This window comes from Macaca fascicularis, chromosome X, assembly GCF_037993035.2.
Source record: "Macaca fascicularis isolate 582-1 chromosome X, T2T-MFA8v1.1".
NCBI classification, from domain to species: Eukaryota; Metazoa; Chordata; class Mammalia; order Primates; family Cercopithecidae; genus Macaca; species Macaca fascicularis.
In genome coordinates this window covers 139,432,493-139,439,410 of record NC_088395.1, presented here as the reverse complement: position 1 = coordinate 139,439,410, position 6,918 = coordinate 139,432,493, and the positions used below count along the sequence as shown (strand labels likewise).

The window sequence follows — 6,918 nt, the reverse complement described above, 5'->3', positions numbered from 1 at the left end:
CAACTTGGTTCTATTCTCCTTGTTTCTTTCATGTACACCAATCAAACGTAGATTTGGTCTTTTTACATAGTCCCTTATTTCTCAGAGGCTTTGTTCATTCCTTTTTATTCTTTTTTTCTCTAATCTTGTCTTCTTCGTTTATTTCATCAAGTTGATCTTCAATCACTGATATCCTTTCTTCTGCTTGATTGATTCGGCTATTGAAACTTGTGTATGCTTCACAAAGTTTTCACCCTGTGTTTTTCAGCTCCATCAGGTCATTTATGTTTTTCTCTAAACTGCTTATTCTAGTTAACAATTCCTCTAGCCTTTTTGTAGGTTTTTAGCTTCCTTGCTTTGGGTTAGAACATGCTTCTTCAGCTTGGAGGAGTTTGTTATTACCCACCTTCTGAAGCCTACTTCTGTCAATTTGTCAAACTCATTCTCTGTCCAGTTTTGTTCCATTGCTGGCAAAGAGTTGTGATCCTTTGGAGGAGAAGAGGCATTCTTGTTTTTGGAATTTTCAGCCTTTTTTGCTGGTTTCTCCCAATCTTTGTGGATTTATCTACCTTTGGTCTTTGATGTTGGTGACCTTTGGATAGGGTCTTTGAGTGGATGTGCTATTCCTTTCTGTTTGTTAGTTTTCCTTCTAGTGGACCTCCACAAACTCCAGCAGACCGGCAGAAGAAGGGACTGACTGTCAGAAGGAAAACTTAGGGGATATTCTCAGATAAACAAAAGCTTAAAAAGTTCATTACCACTAGACCTTCACTATAAGAAATGCTAAAGGGAGTCCTTCAGATTGAAATAAAAGGATGTCAGAGAGTAACTCATAGCCACATGAAGATATAAAGATCTCCAATAAAGGTAAATACATGGGCAAATATGAAAAGTCAATTTTTGTTGTAATTTTGGTTAGTAACTCCACTTTGTATTTTCTATGGAATGTAAAAGACACTTGCAAAAACTTATAAATTTATGTTAATGGGTACACAATCTATAAAGATATCATTTGTGATTTCAGTAACATAAACAGTATGGGGGGATAGAGCTGTATAGGAATAGAGTTTTTGTATGCAAGTTAGGTTAAGTGCGTATCAATTCAATGTAAATTTTTATAACATTACAGTATTATATGTAGTCCCGTGGTAACCACAGATAAAATATTTACAGTATATATACACAAAATGAATTGGGAAGGGAATCAAGATATGTCATTACAAAAAATTATATAAACACATGAAAAAGGCAGTAATGAAGGGAATGAGGGACAAAAAAAGCTCTGAGACATATAGAAAACAACAAAATGGCACAATTAAGTCCTACTCTACCAGTAATTACTTTAACTGTAAATGGATTAAACTTCCCCATTAAAAGACATAGATTGGCAGAACAGATCTTTTAAAAACATGATCTAACTGTATGCTGTCAACAAGAGATTCACTTTAGACGTAAGGACACAAATAGATTGAAAATGAAAGGCTGAAAGAAGATACTCCATGCAAATAGTAACCAGAAGAGAGCAGAGGTGGCTATATTAGCATCAGACGAAATAGAATTTAAGTCAAAAACTATTATAAGAGATAAAAAAGGACATTATATGTTGTTTAGAAGGTTAATTCATGAAGAAGAAATAACAATTATAAACATGTATGTACCAAACATCAGAGCTCAAAAATATATGAAGCAAACATTGACAGAATTGAAGGGAGAAATAGACAGCTCTACAATGAAAGTTGGATATTTCAATACCTCAATATCCCACTTTAAATAATGGATAGAACAACCAAACAGAAGATCAACAAGTAATGAGAGGACTTGAAAAACACTTCAAACCAACTGGATATAACAGACATATATAGAACACTCCACCCAACAACAGCAGAATACACATTTTTCTCAAATATACTTAGAATATTTTCCAGGATAGACCATGTGTTAGGCCACAAAACAAATCTTAATAAAGTTTAAAAGACTGAGATCAGACAGAGTGTCTTTTCTGATCACAATGGAATGAAAATAGAAATCAGCGGAAGGAAAACTGGAAAATTCACAAATACGTGGATATTAAAAAACACACTCTTAAATAATCAATGTGTCAAATAAGAAATCACATGAGAGAGCATATCTTGAGACAAATGAAAATGAAATACAACATGCCAAAAATTCTGGAATGCAGCAAAAGCAATGCTAAAAGAGAAATTTATAACTAAATGCTTACATTGAAAAGGAAGAATGGTCTCAAATCAACAACCCAACTTTATACCTTAAGGAAACAGAAAAAAAAAGAACCCTAACACTAGCATAAGAAAAGAATCAATAAAGATTAAAGCAGCAATAAATAAAAATAGAGAATAGAAAAACAATAGAGAAGAATGACAAACCACAATTTGATTCTTCAAAAAGATCAACAAAATTGACAAACCTTTAGCTAGATTAAGAAAAAAATTTGGAAAAAATCATTTGTTGGGGCTGTGTGCAGTGTCTCATGCCTGTAATCCTAGCACTTTGGGAGGCTGAGGCAGTAAGATCACTTGAGCCCAGGAGTTTGAGACCAGTCTGGGCAACATAGTGAGACTCTGTCTCTACAAAAATTTTTTTTTAAATAGCAGGGCATGGTGTTGTGCACCTGTAGTCCCAATTACTTGGGATGGTAAGGTGGAAGGATCATTTGAGCCTGGGAAGTCGAGGCTGCAGTGAGCTATGATCACACCACTGCACTCCAGCCTGGGTGACAGAGCACACTCTGTCTCAACAAGAAATTATGTGTTCGCAACGTCACACTCTGGGGCCTGTTGTGGGGTGGGGGGATCGGGTAGGGATAGCATTAGGAGAAAGACCTAATGTAAATGACGAGTTAATGGGTGTAGCAAACCAACATGGCACATGTATACATATGTAACCTGCACATTGTGTACACGTACCCTAGAACTTAAAGTATAATAATAATTTTTAAAAAAACTATTTGTTCTCAGAGGGCAGAAAAATATTTTAAAATTACTAAAACCAGAAATGAAACTGGGGACATTAGTAATGATTTTAGAAAGATAAAAAGGATTATAAGAGAGTACTGTGAACAGCTGTATGCCAACAAATCGGATAACCTGGATGAAATGAACAAATTTGTAGAAAGACACAACTTGCCAAGACTGAATGATGAAGAAACAGAAAATCTAAATAAACCCACAGCTAGTTAGGAGATTGATTCAGTAGTCAAAAGCCTCCCACTAAAAACATCCCTGGATGAGTTGGTTTCACTGTTGAATTCTATGAATTAAAAGAAGAACTAACTCCAGTCCTTCTTAAACTTTTCCAAGAAATTCAAGAGGAGTAACACTTCCAACTCATTCTATGAGGCCAGCATTACCCTGACATCAAAGCTAGACAAAGACACTACAAGAAAAAAAAAAAAAAAAAACCTTATATCTCTTATAAATATTGATGCAAAAATCCTCAAGAAAATACTAGCAAACTAAATTGAGCAGCATATTAAAAAGATCATATACCATGACCAAGTGGGATTTATTTCTGGAGTACAAGGATGGTTCCACATACGAAAATCAATCAATATATTGTACTACGTTAACACAGTGGAAAAAAACCCATATTATTTCAATGGATATAGAAAAAGCATTTGACAAAATTCAACTCTGTTTCATAATGAAAGCAATCAACAGACTAGAAATAGAAGAATACGTCAGCCAGTGGTGGTGGCTTAAATCTGTAAACCTAGCACTTTGGGAGGTCAACACAGGAGGATTGCTTGAGTCCAGGATTTCAAGACCAGCCTGGGCAACATAGTGAGACCCTGTCTCTACAAAAAATTTTAAAAATTAGGCAGATTTGGCATGGTGGCACACGTCTGTAGTCACACCTATTTGGGAGGCTGAGGTGGAAGAATCACTCAAGCCTGGGAGGTTGATGCTGCAGTGAGCTGTGATTGTACCACTGCACTCCAGCCTGGAAGACAGAGTGAGACCCTATCTCAAAAAAAGAGAAAACTTCCTTAACATAATAAAGGCTATATATGAAAAGCCCATAACTAATGTCATACTCAGTGGTAAAAGACTGAAAGTTTTCCCTGTGAGATCAGGAAAAATACAGGGATGTCTGCATTTGCCACTTCTATTCTACATAATATTGCAAGTTCTAGTTGAAACAATTAGACAAAAAAAAGAAATAAAAGACCTTCAAATTGGGGGAAAAAAGAAGTAAAATTATCTCTGTTCACAGATGGTATGATCTTATGTGTAGAAAACCTTAAAGACTCCATAACATTTCTTATAATAAATGAACTCAGCACAATTTCGGCATACAAAATAAAAACAGGAAAAAAATCAGTTGTGTTTCTATGTGCTAACAAGGAATAATCTGAAAAGAAAATTAAGAAAATTCCTTTTGCAATAGCATCAAAATAATAAAATACTTCGAAATAAACTTAACCAAGGAAGTGAAAGACACACAGTGAAAACTATAAACCATTGATGAAATAAAGACAAATATAAGAAGGCATCATGTGTTAATGAACTGGAAGACCCAATATTGTCAAAATGTCCACACTAAACGAAACAATCTACAGATTTCATGCAATCCCTATCAAAATCCCAATTTATTTGCAGAAATACAAAAATACATCTTAAAATTCATATAGAATGTCAAGGGACCTCAAATAGCCAAAAATAGTCTTTAGAAAATAAAATTGGCCAGGCACAGTAGCTCATGCTTGTAATCCCAGTGCTTTGGGAGGCCAAGGCTGGCAGACTGCTTGACCCCAGGAGTTTGAGACCAGCCTGACCAACATGGGAAAACCCTGTTTCTACAAAAAATACAAAAATTAGCTGGGCTTGGTGGCATGCACCTATAATCCCAGCTACTGAAGAGGCTGAGGTGGGAGGATCACCTGAGTCCAGGAGGTCGAGGCTGTGGTGAGCTGTGATCATGCCACTGTACTCCAGCCTGGGTGACAGAGTGAAACCCTGTCTCATCTTAAAAAAAAAAAAAAAAAAAAAGAGAGAGAGAGAGAAAGAAAGAAAAAAAAAAAGAAAAAAATTGGAAACTGACTGTTTCCAATTTGAAATCTTACTACAAAGCTATGATACTGGAATAAGAACAGACATATAGACCAATGAATAGAGGTCCAGAAATAAACCTTCACATATAAGGTTAAATTATTTTCAGCAGTATGGTGCTATATTAGTCTGTTCTCATGCCGCTAATAAAGATATACCAAAGGCTGAGTAATTTATGAATGAAAGAAGTTTAATGGACTCACAGTTCCACATGGCTGGGGAGGCCTTATAATCATGGCAGAAGGCAAATGAGGAGCAAAGTCACGTCTTACACGGCAGCAGGCAAGAGAGCTTATGCAGGGGAACTCCCCTGTATAAAACCATCGGATCTTATGAGACTTGTTCACTACCATGCGAACAGTATAGGGGAAACACCTCCATGATTCAATTATCTCCACTGGGCCTTGCCCTTGACACATGGAGATTATTACAATTCAGAGTGAGATTTGGGTGGGGACACAGCCAAACCATATCAGGTGCCAAGACCATTCAATGGAGAAAGACAGTTTTTTCAACAAATAGTGCTCAGAAAATGGAATATCCACATGCAAAAGAAAGAAATTGGACTCATACCTTATACAAAAATTAACTCAAAATGGATCAAAGACCTAAATATAAGAACTATGATTAGTGCTTCTCTGTAAATTCATTTAGCACCCCCAAGGGAGGTGACTCTTTCCCTGGAAAGGCTTAAGCAGAAGCTGCAAGACCAGTTAACTTGGAAGGAATGCAGTGTAGGCCAGTGGCTCACAAATGCCAAATCAGACAGCTGAAAATCTGATTGTATCAGCATCACCTGGGGAGCTTTTTAAAAAATCTACATATGTAGCCTACAAGAGAATCTGACTTAAGAAATTTGGAGTGGAACTCATGGGTCTGCATTTCAAAGCTCCTGGGGGCAATTCTGAGGCAAAGCCAGGTTGGGGAAGTTCCAGGTAGGGGATTCGAGCATCAGATTTGGACTAGAGGCCTACAACTCAATGTGTGGTCCATAGACAAACAGCATTGGTATCACTTGGAAGCCTTTTTTGTTTTGTTTTGTTTTTAAGTCAATACATTTTTATTCAAGGAATTTTATGTTGTGATCCCTTCTACTGTCCATCAAGGTCACTTTGGATCCTCTAAAGAGCTGTAGTCAAAATTTGTCTTCAAAAGATTTATTAATATCTTCAAGTTAGCCCTTTTTAATAGAACTGATGCTTAATCTAGTTGTCCTATCAGCCCGTAATTCTTTTATTTTGGTTTCTTTCATCTCTTTTAAATATGAATATACTGATGAAGATGTCAAAATTCACCAAGAATCTTTGGGATCTAATTTCTTCAACCAATTTACTTTAGGGTCATTTTTAGAGTAGGGGGATCTGCTTCATTCTCAATTTGACACCCTAGAAAAAGAAAAGCATTGCTTACTCTTTTAGAATATATCAAACTGAAGAGTATGAGAAACCTATACAAGTGCTTTATCAATAGAAATACCAGGTTTAACAAGCACAAAGCCAAGAAAATCAATGAAGCCAGATACTGGATTTCTATGGCACTAATCTTTGAACACCCTAGCAGGAGTAAACCGCTGAGTGCAGATACCATGCAGTGCATCCTGGAAGCTTTTAAGGAACAAAGACTCTAAAGCCTCACCCTAGACCTCCTGAATCAGAACTTGCATTTTATATATATATATATATTTGGAGGCAGGGTCTCACTCTTTCACCCAGACTGGAGCGTAGAGGTGCAATCATGGCTCACTGCAGCCTCGACCTCCTGGGCTCAAGGGATCCTCCTGCCTCAGCCTCCTGAGTAGCAGGGACTACAGGTGCATGCATTACCATGCCCAGCTAATTTTTAAGATTTTTAGAGATGGGATTCCACCATG

General features: G+C 36.7%; 1 non-coding gene across 1 annotated transcript; it reads right to left on the bottom strand.

Annotated features, from left to right (window-relative positions):
- Window positions 1–6,504: 6,504 nt before the first annotated feature.
- LOC123571489 (small nucleolar RNA SNORA8) lies at window positions 6,505–6,643 on the bottom strand. The gene has a single exon (XR_006695645.2). It is a non-coding gene; the product is annotated as a small nucleolar RNA SNORA8 (small nucleolar RNA).
- Between the last annotated feature and the right edge of the window lie 275 nt (window positions 6,644–6,918).